This window comes from Typopeltis vanoorti, chromosome 3, assembly GCF_054136105.1.
Source record: "Typopeltis vanoorti isolate ZY-2024b chromosome 3, IOZ_Tvanoo_1.0, whole genome shotgun sequence".
Lineage (NCBI taxonomy): Eukaryota > Metazoa > Arthropoda > Arachnida > Uropygi > Thelyphonidae > Typopeltis > Typopeltis vanoorti.
Window position 1 is genome coordinate 152,353,066 of NC_143551.1, and position 19,258 is coordinate 152,372,323.

At 36.0% G+C, this 19,258-nt stretch overlaps 1 protein-coding gene across 2 annotated transcripts in view; it reads right to left on the bottom strand.

Annotated features, from left to right (window-relative positions):
* LOC150108663 (nuclear factor 1 A-type-like) overlaps positions 1 to 19,258 on the bottom strand; it is a 299,832-nt gene that overhangs the window by 24,151 nt on the left and 256,423 nt on the right. The window lies entirely within an intron of this gene.

The window sequence follows — 19,258 nt, forward strand, 5'->3', positions numbered from 1 at the left end:
CTTATAGGCTATTGAAAGTTTATTTTTCACTTGGTTAGAGTATAATAAAATTAGTTTAATCCTTTATCCAAGTGTGCACTTGGATAAAGGATTAAACTAATCTTATAGGCTACTTTAGCAATGTGTCTTCTAAACTTCAATGCTCTATCTACCACATCTTTAAATTCATAGCTTCATCTATTTCCTGGAGTACAGTTCCATCAATGTGATACAGAGCTTGTAATCTATTTATCCCAAAATTCATAACTGTACATTACTCCACATTAAACTGAAACTACTATCTTTTGCCCATACTGACAGCCTATTTAAATCATCTTGCAAGCTCTCCATATTGCTTTCATTCACTATTATTCTACCTAATTTTGCATCATCAGCAAACTGAATATTTCCTATATCATTTGTGTACAAATTAAAGCAGTGGTCTTAGCACTGAACCTTGCAGTACACCACTAGTTACCAGCTTTTGCCTGGATTCTGCTCCTCTGTATAATACTTTTTTTTTTATTCAGCAGCCATCCTCTTATCCACATAACCAGTATCCTATCTATTCTCATTTATTCTAATTTGTGAAAGAGTTACATGTGGTATTCAGTCAAATACTTTTAAGGAATCCAGCAGAAATTATGTAGCGATTTTCCCTCTCCAACTCAGCTGTCACTCCATTATAAAATGTTAGCAAATTACTAATGCATGACCGACCCTTCACAAAGCTATGTTGATCCTTATAGTGTATCATATTCCTATCCACCCATTCTTCAATTCTCTTTCAAACTACTTTTTCCAGTACTTTTACCACCACTCTTAAGATACTGATTGGTCTATAATTTGCCACTGCATTCTTAGAACCTCCCTTATGCAAGGGAATTATTTTGCCCTCTTTCCACGACCTTGGAACTCTACCAAAGATGAGACTTAAATTAAAGAGCCTAGTCAGAGGCATTGCCAGTTCCCAAGCACATTCATGCAAAATACGAGCTGATATCCAATCTAATCCCACAGCTGTATTCATACTGAGATTCTGCAACATCCCAAGAACCTCCAATTCATCCACCTCTGTTCCCACATGTCTCTGTCACATACGTCACAGCATTAACCTCACTTGTATGGTATACTCTAGCAAAGTGGTCACTCAGTAACTCAATTATTTTATCTGCTTCTATCACCTCGTGACCATCAGCACTCATTAGGGTTATTCTTCCATAGTCATTCTTCTGCTTACTTGCCATATAGTGAAACAACTCTTTGGGATTTACTTTGGCTTCCTCGACTAGTTAATTCTCATAATAATCTGATTTTGCTGGTCACCTTTCTATGTATATACCCTCCACAATATTATCTTTTTCTGCAGCTGATGCTTAATGATATTACTCGTCCATCTAACTCCCACATGATTAACCTTCCTTAACTTAGGTATACAATTTAATATTGCTTCCTCTATATGCCCCTTAACTATCTCCTATGTATTACTAACATCCTTCCATTGCAGGGTTTTATGCCATGGCACAGCTTCAAGCTTCTTCCTAAGCTTGTTATAATCAGCTTTCTTGTAATTTCATAGGAATTACAAGAAAAAGAGTTTATTCAGAGATCCTTCCACTCCCTTCCGGATGAAGAAGGGGTTGACATTTTCCCAAATGTAAATAATAAATTACACGATAACTACAGTAACTGACTTTAATGAAATAAAGGTACAAATATTTCATACTGAAATTAACAGTACATCATCAGTGTAGACAACAAGCAGTTCAAAGGAATGGAATACAAAGTACATAACAGTCGGTGGATTACCAATTAAAAACTGTTTCCACATGCTAGAAATTAATATTAATAAAATATTATTAAATAATACTTAAAAACTGTTTCTTTGATGGTTACATAAGATAAGAATTTCCCAAACTTTTGGGGGAGAGAGAATCATTTTGATTCAGATTTGACTGATGTAAAAGTTTCTTCACAACTTTCTTTGAAAAGGCGTTCATATTTAAACTTGCATTGATGGAGAAGATGAGCTTTATCCCACTGGATATTGTGTTTAGTGTCAATACTATGTTGTGCCAGACCAGACTTTTGAGGTTTCATGTATTCGATATAAAAGTGATGTTCGTTCATTCTTTTTTTCCACAGAATGTCCTGTTTGTCCAAAATTACATTCACATGGTATCTGGTAAATGCCAGCTAATGATAGAATTGCCAGTCTGTCTTTTGTAGATTGCAACGAGTGAGAAATTTTGTTGATAGGAAAATATGTGGGAATGAGATGATACTTCTTCAAAATTCTGCCAATCGGTTCTGAGATGCCAGAAATATAAGGAATTGGAACCCTGTGACCTGTTGAAACATCGGAGTCAATTATCTGCTGGATTTGATTAAGGTTGTAACCATTAAATTCCATTAACTTTTTGATAGTGAAAAGTTCTTGTAAGCTTGAGGGAGAGGAGCACACGTTATGTGCTCTATTAATTAAAGACTTGATAACACCAATTTTTTGAGAAGTGTGATGAGCAGACTTTTGATGAATGCATCTGCCAGTAAAGGTAGGCTTTCGATAAACACTGGTTGATAAATTACCAGAGGCTGTGCACGTAAGAAGGATGTCCAAGAATGGTAAACTACCAGTCTTTTCTTTTTCCATGGTGAATTGAATGCGTGGCTGAAAGCTATTGATCTGTTGTAGGAAAGTGGTGAGGTGATTTTCAGAATGAGGCTAAATAGCAAAGATATCGTCAACATAACGAAACCAAAGAGAGAGTTGGGGATGAAAGGTGTCTTCCAGATGGTTCAAAAAATAGTTTGCCAAAGGTGGAGACAAATCAAGGATATTCAAATACAAGAGTTGGACTTAGTAGTCAGCTTTGATATTGTTTCCCTCTTTACCAATATTTCATTATCTGACATTGTTAATTTACTATATGATGATTACCCTCCAGATATTGCAAAGATTTCTGAATTTGTTATACATTTAGAATATTTCAACTAGAAAAACAAGATCTATAAACAAGTTGAAGGTACTGCCATGGGTATAGCCATCTGTCTCCACCTTTGGAACTATATTTTGAACCATATGGAAGAGACTTTGTTCTCATCCATTCATCCTCAACCCTCTCACTGGTTTAGTTATGTTGATGATGTCTTTGCTATTTGGCCTCCTTCTGAAAATCAACTTACCATTTTCCTACAACAGATCAATAGCCTTTACCCATGCATTCAGTTCACCATGGAAAAGTAAAAGGCCAGTAGAAAAGGCAAACTATTTTTTGAACCATATGGAAGATACTTTGTTCTCATCCATTCATCCTCAACACTCTCATTGGTTTAGTTATGTTGATGATGTATTTGCTATTTGGCCTCATTCTGAAAATCACCTCACCACTTTCCTACAACAGATCAATAGCCTTTACCCATGCATTCAGTTCACCATGGAAAAAGAAAAGGCCAGTAGTTTACCATTCTTGGACATCCTTCTTACACGCACAGCCTCTGGTAATTTATCAACCAGTGTTTATCGAAAATCTACCTTTACTGGCAGATACATTCATCAAAAGTCTGCTCATCACACCTCTCAAAAAATTGGTGTTATCAAGTCTTTAATTAATAGAGCACATAAAGTGTGCTCCTCTCCCTCAAGCTTACAACAATAACTTTTCACTATCAAACAGTTAATGGAATTTAATGGTTACAACCCTAATCAAATCCAGCAGATAATTGGCTCTTATGTTCCAACACCTCACGATTCTTCAACAGACCACAGGGTTCCAATTCCTTATATTTCTGGCATCTTGGAACCGATTGGTAGAATTTTGAAGAAGTATCATCTCATTCCCACATATTTTCCTATCAACAAAATTTCTCACCTGTTGCCATCTACAAAAGACAAACTAGCACCTCTATCATTAGCTGGCGTTTACCAGATACCATGTGAATGCAATTTAATATACTTTTTGAAAAACAGGCCGTTCTGTGAAAAAAAAGAATGAATGAACATCATTTTTAGATCGAATACATGAAACCTCAAAAGTCTGGTCTGACACAACATAGTATTGACACTAAACACAATATCCAGTGGGATAAAGCTCATCTTCTCCATAGATGCAAGTTTAAATACGAACGCCCGTTCAAAGAAAGTTGTGAAGCTCTTTTACATTGGCCAAATCTGAATCAAAATGATTGTCTCTCTCTCTCTCCCAAAAGTTTGGGAGATTCTTATCTTATGTAACCATCAAAGAAACAGTTTTTAAGTATTATTTAATAATATTTTATTAATATTAATTTCTAGCATGTGGAAACAGTTTTTAATTGGTAATCCACCGACTGTTATGTACTTTGTATTCCATTCCTTTGAACTGCTTGTTGTCTACACTGATGATGTACTGTTAATTTCAGTACGAAATATTTGTACCTTTATTTCATTAAAGTTAATTACTGTGGTTATTGTGTAATTTATTATTGATAGTCATGACAGAGGTACCTTTAAAGATTTTCCAAGTGGATGTTCCTCTGTTAAATATAGTTTTTTTGTTGTTTCTAATGATTTTATTTTATTTTATTTATTTTTATGTTTCAACGCTTTCTGAACAAGGCTAGGGTTTGTTGTGGATCCCTGATAAACAAGATGATGAAAAATTATTCATTCTCAGGAGAAAGTTGGTTCAGCTCCCCACCACCATAGAACTAGAACTACACATGTGTTAAAATTCTGAATATTTTTACGTATTGTTTATGTTAGTATGTTTATTAGTTTTGTTTTCATAACACGCATTGTCGGCACTTGCGATGTGCTCGTTATGGAAATTGTTTTGCTAAAAGCGATATGTAAAGTAGTTAAAAATTTAATGTACTTACTGGATTTGAATAGTTGTGTTACTTTAAACAAATTTATTATGGTTTGAAATATTAAGTTTTGTGTTTTATGAGGACATTCTCTTGTCGATAACGGAGACAACGTGTCAGCCATTATACAGTATTTAGTTTCTCGCTTGCCAAGGAGTGCGCATGCTCGCGGAGAAGTTTTGATGAGTGATTGACAGCTGACAAGAAAGCATCCGGTATCTGAGTAACAGCTCTAAACAAGAGAGCGTTCGGAAGGAATTTAGAACACAGGCCGGCAGATATTTAGGTTCGGAGGAACTTAATTTTTTTTTAAGTGACAGTCGGAAGAAAATTAATAGTATATTCCGAAAAAGGAATCGTGGAACTATTAAGTTTTAATGTGGAATAAGTATGTGGATGAATAAAAGGAAAATATTGCTATATGCGTTTTAAATGGAATATTGGAGGAAACACTAATTGAAAGATTAATAGTAGATTCTGAAAAGGGAATCGTAAAACTAAGTTTTTTTAATTGGAAGAGTAAAACTGTCAATAAGCATTTAGTGAATAAAAGAAGAATTTGCTATTTACGTTCTAAAGGAATTTTCAAGAAAACTTTGATTAAGAAGTTTCATCAGTATTAAGGACACCTGATCTGACTATTATTTCTACTAAAAAGAGACAGAATTAAGTCAGGAAGATTTTTATGTGTGCTACATGAGTGATGAAAAAGGATCCTGTAAAATGAAGAATAGAGTCATATATCTTCTGAAAAGGACCTTGACAGAGAGAGAAACTGGCTATGAACATTTTGTCATTTTGAAAACAAAGTGTTTAGTCTTAAGTGTAAGTTTATTTTAAAAGGGCCTTGGATCCAATTAATTTGTAGTTATGTGAAGTGTGTAATATTTGTAGTTATGTAATATTGTGTGAAGTGTATATATATTGTTTTAGTTTTATTAAATGCGTTTATTTTGTATTTGGTCTTGAGTCAATGATTAATTGGATTCTGAAAGAAAGAGTTAAGATCATTGCACCAATTGGAGTGAACCCTTGTGCACATAATAAAATATAGGTACACTCGGAATAAAAAAATAATTGTTAGAAACAGAGATCATCTCTATGGTAGGATTAAATATTAAGATAAATATGAATATCCTCAATATAAAAATCCACCAATTATTAACACATGGATGCCCACTCTCAAGCTAGCTAAAACTGCACTCAAGAGTGGAATACTAAGGGTACCTTGGAAGCCATACAGCCACCCCACTAAGTGGCAGTATGGCTTCCAGATGTTCATGGGTAGCACTACGCAGTGAGGGACTGAGTAACGATGATTGTGATCCAGAAAACTGGATAATAATGACTCGGAAAAAGTAGACCACAGAATACGGAGAGAAAAGCATAGAAAGAGAATAAGAATGAAAAGGACCAGCAGCATCACCATGAACAGATAGGACATGGAGGATATAACAAGAGTACGAGGGTGGTCTGAAAGGTTCTCAGCCTAACAATGAAAAAATTAATTTATATTTTCAAAATAATTTTTATTTTTCAACAAAATCTTCCTTAAGACTAATACAGTTATTCCAGCGATGCTACAGTGCCATTATCCTGCTCCGGTAGTGGTTCTCAGTAAGATCTGCAAAATACTCCTCTACAGCTGCAATCACCTCTTGATTTGAAGAAAAACGTGACCAGGGAGGAAGAATTTTAGTTTTGGGATGAGATAGAAGTCACAGGGAGCTAAATCTGGGGAATAGGGTTAAAGTTCCAACAATTCATAGTGCAGATCAGTTAATTTTCCCATTGCCAAAACACCTTTGTGGGCAGGTGCATTGTCCTGATTAAAGATGATTTTTTTTTTCTGCAAAAGGGTCTTTTCTCATGAATTTCTTCGTCTAGTCTGGTTAAAAGATCAGAATAATATTCCCCAGTTATTGTTTTACCTTTTTCAAGATAATTAATAAACCAAATGCCTTTAGCATCCCAAAACACTGATGCCAAGACCTTTCCTGCTGAATGGAACTGACTTTGTCTTCTTTGGCACTGAACAACCGCTTCTGTCCACTGTTTTGACTGCTGTTTGGATTCTGGTGTGTAATAGTGAATCATTACACACCACGGTGAATCATTAATGACGTCTCTCTCTTATGTTCTTCAATGCGTAACTCGATCGATTTTTCTATTTGGGCAAAGTATGGTATATCACAGTTGCACCAAATCTAGTAAACACCAGGATATTTAAGGTTGGGATGGCTAGGTTTTGGAGCTCAGTAAGGATTTTCAGAAGGGGTGTAAATAAAGTTCTTATGTTGTATTTCCTAAGAACCATGACCAATTTGGGTGAGACAGAGCTTATGTATGGTATAGAAATGTTACCTTCCACACTACTGATCTCTTCATTATGGCGAGCAGGTGGATTTAATAGGAATTTGTTAATTGCTTTTTGTGAATAACCATTCAGTTGAAAAGTGGTCCTGAGAAAATTGAGTTCTTCATTAAGTTCTATCTCATCATCAAGAAGAGAGCGAGCACGATGTCCTAGTGTAGAGTTGATTTCAAACTTTTGAGAAAGATAATGATTGGATTGACCGTGGAGATATCTGTTGGTGTGGGTAGGTTTTCTGTAAATCGAGATTTTTAATTTCTCCAACAAACGGGTCATTTTAATGTCCAAAAAAGGAAGATAACCATTAGCTTCAAAATCAGCCGTAAATTTTGTTTGGATGATGTTGATTATTTAGATGTTCTAGGAAGTTCAGGAGAGATTCACGGCCATGGCTCCAAATCAGGAAAATGTCATCATCAATATATCTTTTACAAATTCTTGGTTTTAAAGGATAAGAGGAGATGGCTTTAACTTCCAGATCTTCTAAATAGATGTCTGCAAGTACAGATTACAACGGATTACCCATTGCAAGACCATAATTTTGTTTATAGATGGTATCCTGAAACTTGAAGTATCCTGAGTGGATGCAACGAATAAGTAAGGCCATGAGAAAAATTTTAATTATGATTTTCAAACATAAATTATTTTTTTAGATAATTTATGTTTGAGTAGTAAAAGAACTTTGTCTGTAGGAACATTGGTGAATAAGAAGACTATGTCAAAACTGGCCATGATTTCATCATACTTAATAATAATATCTTTTATACATGATACAAAATCTGCCGAGTTTTTAATAAAAGATGATGACTTAACAGAAAAACATTTGAGAGATTTAGACAGAATTTGGAAAGGTTTTCATGTTGGAGGCTTAATGGATTGTATACAGCACTCAGAAAGGATTAAAACAGAATTTAATTCTTCCTATATTTCGTCTCAGTCAATGAGACATCTTCAGGGATTACAAAAAAAAACTAATGTAACATAAAAACAAATAACGAACAATAGTAAGCCCAACCACACGGGAGACACTAAAGTCCCATCTAGGTGGAGCACCCTCTAAGGGCAGTTGTAGGTGGCCTGGAATGTAAAGTGGGACATCTGGTGATAGGCATTTCCCAAATCTTAGGAAGCTTAATGCAACCATATTTGTTAAGATTTGGTTGATTCCTCAGAGCTGCTGCTGATTCTAAGAATAGTCTCTTTCTTTTGAATTTGCTGTGGTGGTTTTTTCCATGAGATCCTGTGGGTTGTATCCAAGACATGGTCAGCCAGGCCTGACTGACCATAGTCGTGGTTGCAGATGTATGACTTATGTTCCTCCAGGTGGATAGTAGCTGATCTGCCTGTCTGTCCAAAGTAAGCCAGTTTACAGTACTTTATAGACTCCAGGCACTGAGAAAGGAGGGAGCTGATCTTTTGTAGAGCGGATAAGGGTAGCAAGTTTTCGGTGGGGCTTAAATGCTGTGTGCAGGTTGTAAGTTTTTAAAATCTTGGCTATTTTTTTGGATGTGCCATGGATGTAGGGTATGGTGACGGTATTTCTAAACTCTTTCTGGAGAAAAGACCGGGGAATGGGGAGGACCTGATTATTTTTTTAATGCTGTGATCGCTGTAGCCATTGGAGAGGAAAGTGTTGTGTATGTGGTCAAGCTCAGTTGTAAGGGCAGTTCCACTGGAACAAAGATTGTGGTCTCTCTTGGTAAGAGTTTTAATAATGCCATACACACGGATTCTAATCATTCATGGAGAAGATATAGCTCGCAAATCCAGACAATATGGTAAGTCAAAACTACAACTATCTAGGCAACTAAATAGCCTGGCCTTTTTAAAAAGATGTCGGGATACAAGAGTAATACCGAACTGTGTTAAGCTAACGACCAACTTTCACTCCAAAAAAGCCCTCAGCATTTATAACTGCACTAGCTTGGCGCTACTGAGGGAACAAATCGCCGCTATTCATGCCACCCTCTCCATGATGAACGCCGTCATTATCTCCTTACAATCGGAGCTCTCTGCTGTAACCCTGAACTTTGGTCTATTCTCTCTAGCATCTTGGAAGCTTCCGAGAAAGAATTTCATAAAATAAAAAATAAACATATCAAGAAATTTAACAACCTTTGTAAAGCCAAGTCGCAACTGCAAATTCAATTCCTCTGGAAAGTAGTTAACTTATCATCCAAAAGGCTCAACGACAATGCCATCAGTGCCCTAAGCATCGGCCACAATTTCGCGGTCGCTCCGAAAGAAGTGCCGGTGCTTAAAGTGATGTTCAACGTTGAATGCGGGATCTGTCGCTTAGCACCAGAGATAGCAAACAACATCAGACTTGACGTTGCCAATATCCTCACCTCAAAAAAGTAATTTATCATCCTCCCAACGCACTGCTCTCATGAAATTACGAAAAGAAAAAAGTATCGTCATCAAAAGAGCTAATAAGGATAATGCCACAGTCGTTCTTAATGCCACGGAATACAATCGAAAAATGGAGATTATCCTCTGAGATCGCTCTACCTACACTCCGCTAGAACACGACCCCACAAAAACACAAGTTAAAAAACTAAAACATTACTTAAAAAAGTGTCTTCCTGGACCTCGGAAATCATGAAAAAACTCAAACCTCTTTGTTCCCCCCCCCCCCCCCCCCCCGAATATACGGTTTAGCAAAAATCCACAAACCCAATTCCCCACTAAGACCTATATTAGATACCACTAATGCACCTTACTACAAACTGTCAAAACAGCTGGTCAACTCTCTGACCCCCCCCCCCTTTCACTGGACTTTCCACATCCTATATAAAAAACTCTACCCATTTCAAAATCCTCATAGAAAATTTAACCTTAAATAACACAGACATATTGGTAAGCTTTGACATCTCATTGTTTACCAATATTCCTTTAATTGATACCTTAACACTCTTAAAAAACGTTTTTCCTTCTGACATCTTAGATCTCTTTTCCTTTGCCATCTATTCTGGTTATTTTTCTTGGAAGAACAAAATCTACAAGCAGATAGAGGGCATTGTCAACCCCCCCCCCATCTCCTCTTGCCAATTTTTATATGGAAGATTTTGAAAAATGAGCCATAGACTCAGCCCCTCTCAAACCTTCTATCTGGCTCAGATATGTAGATGATGTGTTCTCAATTTAGCCTCATGGCCCAGACACATTAGACTCCTTCCTCAGTCACCTCAACAGCCTACATCCAAGAATCCTGTTCACGATGGAAAAGGAAAAGAACAATTGTTTACCATTCCTAGACGCCTTAGTTACATGCCTTCCCAACGGTACACTTTCCTTCACAGTATATAGAAAACCCACGCACACACAGGCAGATACATTCACAAACTCTCCCACCACCACCCGCTCAACAATATGGCATTATTAAAACTCTTACTAAGAGAGCGCACAATCTTTGTTCCAGTGGAAGTGCCCTTACAACTGAGCTTGACCACATACACAACAACACTTTCCTCTCCAATGGCTACAGCGATCACAGCATTAAAGAAATAATCAGCTTCTCCCCCATTCCCCGGTCTTTTCTCCAAAAAGAGTTTAGAAATACCGTCACCATACCCTACATCCATGGCACATCCGAAAAAATAGCCAAGATTTTAAAAACTTACAACCTGCACACAGCATTTAAGCCCCACCGAAAACTTGCTACCCTTATCCGCTCTACAAAAGATCAGCTCCCTCCTTTCTCAGTGCCTGGAGTCTATAAAGTACTGTAAACTGGCTTACTTTGGACAGACAGGCAGATCAGCTATTATCCACCTGGAGGAACATAAGTCATACATCTGCAACCACGACTATGGTCAGTCAGGCCTGGCTGACCATGTCTTGGATACAACTCACAGGATCTCATGGAAAAAACCACCACAGCAAATTCAAAAGAAAGAGACTATTCTTAGAATCAGCAGCAGCTCTGAGGAATCAACCAAATAGTAACAAATATGGTTGCATTAAGCTTCCTAAGATTTGGGAAATGCTTATCACCAGATGTCCCACTTTACATTCCAGGCCACCTACAACTGCCCTTAGAGGGCGCTCCACCTAGATAGCACTTTAGCGTCTCCCATGTGGTTGGGTTTAGTATTGTTTGTTATTTGTTTTTATATTACATTAGTTTTTTTTTTGTAATCCCTGAAGATGTCTCATTGACTGAGACAAAATATAGGAAGAACTAAATTCTGTTTTAATCCTTTCTGAGTGCTGTATACAATCCATTAAGCCTCCAACATGATGTCCTCACAGCACTTAAGCCTCTACACACGAATTTGGAAAGGTTATAAGTTGGAGAGTCAATTCCTTCTATTATAGGTCAAAGTGGGGAATTTTCCTTATGAGTTTTAGGTAGTCTATATAATTGTGGAATTAGCGGGTGGAGAGAACGAAGAAAAAGGGGTATGTTTCTAGGTAGTTCAGAGGTTGTTCTTAATAGATTGTTAGTCCGGTTTTGGAGTTCACGGATGGGATCTCTCTCTCTCGAGGATTGAGTAAGTGTCACTCTGTAACAATTCCATCTTGTTGTGATACTCATCAATGTTAAGAACTGTGGTGTTGCCTTTATCCGTGGGAAGAATAATTATATTTTTGTTGTTTTGTAACATTTTTCTTCTTTCTTTTTGGCAGTTTATTTGGATTTTACTGCATACCATACGATGGTCACTTCCAATGTTGAAGGTGTTTATAACAGAGCAGTCTTGAAAGATGTTTTTCTTATTGCTGAGAATAAAGTCAATTTCATTAGTTTTTCCATTTGGACTTTTCCATGTCCATTTCCTATGTGTTTTTTTTCTTGAAAAAGGAATTCATGATTTACAGGTTTTCTTTTTCTGTAAATTCTATTAACCTTGCTCCTCTATCGTCTCTTCCATATCCAAAATTTCACTTTGAGCCTTCCATCTGAATGTTGTATACCAATTCTAGGCATTAAAGTCTCCCATTACAATTCTGAAATGATGTTTTCCTTTATTGTAATAATAAAGCCTGCCGTTCTGATGAAGAGATGTTGTCTGTAGAGGGTTTGCCGTTATTGATGATGAAAATGGATTCAATGCGGAGTAGGTTTTGTCTCTTGGGTAGGAAGAAAGGAGGTAGCGTTTTTGATCTTTGTACGTAATAATTCTTTTGGAATAGATCTAGGAGATACAACAAAATCTAGGCCTTTACTGAGGACACTTTTCTCTGCATCGGAAAGATTAAAACTTGATTTGTTAATACCGACTTTGTCAGGTTGGATGTGTGGTTTCAAAGAAGTTAAATTACCTTGAATTTGTTTAAAGGCTTCGAATTTTCTAACAAATTTCAGTATATTGTCATTTTCTCGGTTTCCAGTCATTCAATTTTTTTAAAAAAATATATATATATATAATGTGCTCAGGACTCCCATGGGCTACCGAGTGTATCTCCTAGGTGGCAGATGGAGGAAACCCTGACTATCACCCACTGGATATCGAGGCAGCTCTGAATATGTTGAATAAAGAGCCATGGACCAGTTGTTTTGGGACTGGTGATTCCATGTGAAAATATTGCCATTCACCAACCTACACTTGGTGAATGGCAATATTGGTGAAGTTATGGCCTAACCTTCCAAGATGAATCCGGCAGGAATAAAAGGGCCCTCATTCCCCAGAGGCCGCATTGTTACTACCTACGGCAGCAGGCAGTTAAACATGAAGGTAGAGGGTGCTAAGAATCCCAGGGTAACCTGATCATATTGCCATTGGAAACTAGACCTTGGAACATTAAACTGTAGGACTCTGAGCAGTGAAGCACCGCTAACTGAAGAGCTAAAGAGACTAAAATTGGACATTCTTGAACTGTGTGAAGTTAGGCATAATGGTGAATTCTGAAAATTGAAGAATGGTAAATTCTTCAATTAAAAAATGGAGACATACTATATTATAGAGGCCAAGATAAGGAAAGAATCGGTGGAGTTGGATTTAAGATCAACAAAAAATTGAAGAACAGCATAATAGAATTTGATAGTATTTCTGATCGAATAGCAAGTATTGTTCAAATCTCAAAAAGATACACTCTTAAGATCATCCAAGTCTATGCACCAACAACAATAAGTCATACTGATGAAGAAATTGAAGCCTTCTATCATAATGTATCCCAACTCTACATTAAAGGAAAACATCATTTCAGAATTGTAATGGAAGACTTTAATGCTAGAATTGGTATACAACATTCTGATGGAAGGCTCAAAGTGAAATTTTGGATATGGCAGGAGAGATGATAGAGGAGCAAGGTTAATAGAATTTACAGAAAAAGAAAACCTGTATATCATGAATTCCTTTTTCAAGAAAAAAACATATAGGAAATGAAAAACATATAGGAGATAAATTCTTGACAAAAGTCCAAATGGGAAAACTAATGAAATTGACTTCATTCTCAGCAATCAGAAAAACATCTTTCAAGACTGCTCTGTTATAAACACCTTCAACATTGGAAGTGACCATCCTATGGTATGCAGTAAAATCCAAATAAACTGCCAAAAAGAAAGAAGAAATATGTTTTGAAGATCAAAGCAAAGTATAGATGTACACAATTAAAAGAAACACACGTATTAACCACAGTGAAAATTATTTAATTGTAAATATTTCATCCTAAATATCCTAGGACATCATCAGTACAGTAGTTTTAAACAATAATAGGAATAACATACAGTTAGGGCACATGATTACAATAGAATCTCATTAAACGTGCTACAGTAGTACAAAAAAAAAAAAAAATTATTTAGCACAATTTTGTATAACAATTTCCCATACTTTAGGAATAGTAAGAACGTCGTTGTTGGTTTAAGTTTGGTCTGTGTAGTAGGGCTTCAGAACTCTCCTTGTATAAACGTTCATGTTTATATAAAGATCCATGTAAAAGTTTAGACTTTTCCCAATGGATCCTATGGTTTGGATTTTCAATTCCGTGCTGAGAGAGGCCAGATTTCTGTGGTTTAAAAAGACGAATGTGGTCCTGATGTTCCGAAATGCATTTCTGAACAGACCTACCTGTCTGTCCAAAGTAAGATAATTTGCATGAGCATGGAATCTCATAAACGCCAGGCAACATCAAAAGGTGAGAGTTTGTCCTTAGGAGAAGGTAACAAGTTGTAAATTTGGTTGATGGGTTTGTAAGTAGTGGCAAAATTGTATTTCTTCATAATTTTAGAAAGACGTTCTGAGATGCCTTTAACGTAAGGTATGGGAATCCTATGGACTTCTTCCTATCTGGTTTGATGTGTGGAGAAGTGACTACTGATGATTTTTTGAGTTGTTTTAGGATTATATCCATTTAGAATGGCTGTATTTTTGATTACTTCTAATTCCTGGTTTAAAGATTCTTCAGAGGAGCAGAATTTGTGCGCTCTGGAAACTAGTGATTTAATAATGCCAGATTTCTGAGATGGATGATGAGCAGAAGAATTGTGAATGTAGCGACCTGAGAATGTAGGCTTGCGAAAGACAGACATGGGGATGGAACTGTCTTCTTTTCTTTGGATGTGTAAATCCAAAAAGGTTTTGGAGATTCTTTTTCTAACATAAAGTTGATGCAATGATGTAGAAGGTTAATTTTATCTAGAAACAGTTGTAATTCATGTTCGGGATGATCCCAGACTGCAAATATGTCATAAACATATCTTAACCAAATTTTTGGTTTGGGTTCAAAAGTGAATATTTTTTCCTCAAGGTGTTCTAGAAACAAGTTTGCTAGGTTTGGTGATAAAGGAGATCCCATTGCTGTTCCTTCTTCTTGCTTGTAAATTTGACCTTTCCAGGTGAAGTAACCTGATGAAATAACAAACTTAAACAATTCTACTATATCAGACGGAAATATTTTTTTTTTTTTTTTTTTTTTTTACTACTGTAGCACGTTATGCACGTTTAATGAGATTCTATTGTAATCATGCACCCTAACTGTATGTTATTCCTATTATTGTTTAAAACTACTGTACTGATGATGTCCTAGGATACTTAGGATGAAATATTTATAATTAAATAATTTTCACTGTGGTTAATACGTGTGTTTCTTTTAATTATGATCGCACCACAGGTTTTGTTATTTAAAAAAAAAAAAATAGATGTACACAAACTAAACAACAGATTTAAACATCTTATTATAGATGACAATGATAGATTTCTGATCTATCAGAAAGTAATAACATCATTACCCACAACCTTTTACAATGCTCACTTGAAATAGCTGGTACCACAGAACAGAAACAAGACAAAATTTCTGAAGAAACGAAGAGAAATGAAACAATCAATTAACCTAAAGAATAAAACAGAATATACTGAATTGTGCAAAATGATCAGAAAACGTATCACAGAAGAAATAAGAAAATTCAATTGTAAATTCGTACAACAAACAACTGTAGTCTCAAAAAAGCCAAACAGCAATAAACAGATGGTTAGTTAAACTACAAGATGGGACCATTACCAGAGATAGATATGGTATAGCAAAAAGAGTTGAAGAATTTTATTCAATATTATATCAGGATGATGAATTAAATGAAGAAGAAGACAACTACAAAACAGCTGAAGTACCACAAATTCTACTATAAGAAGTTATGTGGAGCATCCAAAGCTAGCAAAATGGGAAAGCTGCAGGTCAGGATTGAGGATGGAGTTATAGCTGAACTTCTAAAAACAGGTGGAAAAATAATCTACAAACTCTTAGCAACAATGATGTACCAAGAACATGGAAGAAGGCTACCCTAATTCTGAATACATAAAAAAGGTGAGGTGGAAGACGACGAACTACCAACCTATCAATCTACTATAAATGGTTTACAAAGTGTTTACAAAAGTCTTAACTCATAGGCTTTGTGCGACTCTAGACCTAGCACAACCAAAAGAACAGGCATGCTTTCAAAGGGGCTTTAGTACAATGGACCATATTCAAGTTGTACAGCAGATTATTGAATGGTGTAATGAATATCAATTACCACTGTGTCTTGGTTTTATTGAAAGCCTATGAGAAAGCCTTTGATTCACTTAAAACTTGTGCAATACTTAAAGCATTACGAAACCAACAAGTGGAGGAACCATACATCAGGACCATCAAATCAGCATACACCAATGCCACAGCAGCAATTCATTTCAGTGGGAACATCTCTACTGTGGAAATACAGAGAGGTATAAGATAGGGTGACACAATATCTCCAAAATTATTCACAGTGTGCCTAGAAGAAATATTAAACCTTCTTGATTGGGAAGGGAAAGGAAGTTATTTAAGATAAATGGAAGTTAGTTACTGAAGATAAATGGAAGTTATTTAAGCCATTTACGCATTGCAGATGACATAGTTATCTTTGCTTCAACTATGCATGAATTACAAACTCACATCCATGAACTCCAAATTGCTAGCAAAACAGCTGGCCTAAAGATAAACTTAAAGAAGACCCAAGTTATGTTCAATAGCTATGTCCAACCAGAAATAATAGAAATCAATAATGAGGAAATTAAACATGTAGATCATTACATATACTTAGGACAACAGATATCGATGGATCAAAATATCATGAATGAAATCAAAAGGCACACGATACTTTGAATATTGAAATTACATTCAATATTCAAAAGCCGACTACTATCATGCCTGAAGAGAAAAGTTTTTAACCAGTGTATTCTTCCTTTATTAACATATGGCTGTGAAACATGGACACTAAATGCAAAGGAAATTCAGAAATTAAGAACGACACAATTTAGCATGGAAAGAAGTATGCTTGGAATCACAAGACTGGATCACAAAAGGAATACGTGGATAAGAAACCAAACCAAAGTCTCTAACATCATAGGAAGAGTGAAACAGCTGAAGTGGCAATGGGCGAGGCATATTGCTCGAAGACAAGATCAATGATGGACAAAAGAAGTACTGGATTGGATTCCACAAGAGGAAAAATGACCACGATGCTGACCTAAATCACAGTGGATTGATGATATCATCAGATTTGCAGGAGTGACATGGAAAAGGAAAGTCATGGACAGAGAGTTTTGGAGTAATCTTGGAAAGGCCTTCATTCAGCAGTGGATCGACAATGGCTGAGAATGATGATGATATATAATATTTATTTATTTATATAAAGTCTTTCTGCTTATGGTGAATTCAATTACAAAGGCAGTATCTAAGCACTGACTAATGTAAACAAATAAAACTGAATTCATATCAAGATTTACAACTGAAGATAGAATGATTTCAACTATTCAACCTTCAAATGAATGACTTTCGATTAACTAACTCTTGAAACATTAGTGTGTCAAGCTGGGATTACTATATAATATTTGCAATTTGATAAACAAAATAAGTAAATTATATTTATGTGATATTTTTATAGCTGACCCACAGGCAGTTGTGTGCAATTTAGGTTTCTCTGAAATACAGTATTGTCCCAATACTTATTACAGCAGTTATATCTGTACTGTATTATCACATACAAATGTTCTGTCGTATATAGAACTTAGCATTCTGTGACAACTTGAGTTAACTTCATAAGAACAGGTGTTGGATTAACTGATTGGCTTTGGGTTGGAAAGGGAGTTAGGCAAGGATGTTTACTTTCTCTTCACTTGTTTAGTACCTATGCTGAGGACATCATGCACGAAGATTGGATGAGCTCATGATAGGAATTAAGATAGGTGGTAGATTGATCAGTAATGTGAGGTATGCTGATGATACTGTACTCCTCTGTAATGACAAAAAAGAACTAATATAGAACGTATATAGAACTTAGCATTCTGTGACAACTTGAGTTAACTTCATAAGAACAGGTGTTGGATTAACTGATTGGCTTTGGGTTGGAAAGGGAGTTAGGCAAGGATGTTTACTTTCTCTTCACTTGTTTAGTACCTATGCTGAGGACATCATGCACGAAGATTGGATGAGCTCATGATAGGAATTAAGATAGGTGGTAGATTGATCAGTAATGTGAGGTATGCTGATGATACTGTACTCCTCTGTAATGACAAAAAAGAACTAGGACAAATTCTTGATAAAGTTATCGTGATAAGTAATAACAGAAGACTTTAGCTCAATCCTAGCAAGACAAAGGTTATGGTTCTCAAAGGAAATACAAACAGGGAAGCTCTTGATAAACAAGTTTACCTTAATGGAGAAAGAACTGAGGAAGCCAGCAAGTTTGAGTACCTGGGATCCATTATTAATGTGAAGAATTGCTGTTCCAAAAACATCAGAGGAATGGCTAAAACAACAGTCAGAGACTTGTCTAAAATCTGGAAGGATTCTATTGCCACAGGAACAAAGTTGAGGATTTTGAATGAAGTTGTTTTTCCAACAGTGAGTTATGGATATGAGACTTAGAACCCAAAGAAGTCTGATAGGAAAAGGATGAGATGTGGTTTTTTTTTACAGATGGCTGTGGAAGATATCATATACTGAAAGGCATACAAATGAATGGGTGTTAGAAAAAATCAGTAGAACTTTAAGGCTCCTTAAGGATATTGACAGAAGAAAGTTAAAATATTTTGGACACATTGAAAGGATGGAAGGCCTTCTCAAAACAGTAATAGAAGAGAAAGCTCCTGGAAAAAGAGGAAGGGGTAGACCATCAATGAGATGGATGAATGGAGTGTGTGTGTGTGTGTGGAGTGACTGATCTTCAGAGAGCTGAAGCCTCCAGAAAAGCATATAAGAGAGGACTACATGGCAAGGACTGGTGTGATACATCACCAAGCATCAAAATAACCATAGAGCACATCTGTGGATGTCCAATGAACAGATGATGCAAACTTTCAACTAACCATCAAATTAAATGTTGATGAGACACTAGAAAGGAACACAGAGAATATTACTTATCAGTCTCTTAAATTATTTATGAAAAAATGGCATCATTATATTACTTCAGAATTATCTTACTGAAATCAGCAACTTTTTTTTTTTTTTGTGTGTGTGTGTGTGTGTGTGTGGCTAATCTCCACTTTCAGGCATGAATAAGACAACCATTTAAAACATGGAGCCAAGCATTAAGTAGTTATTTTCATTCTCTAAGCTAAGCTTACAAAGAAGATCTCATAAGAAGAGAGAAATAAATCTTCT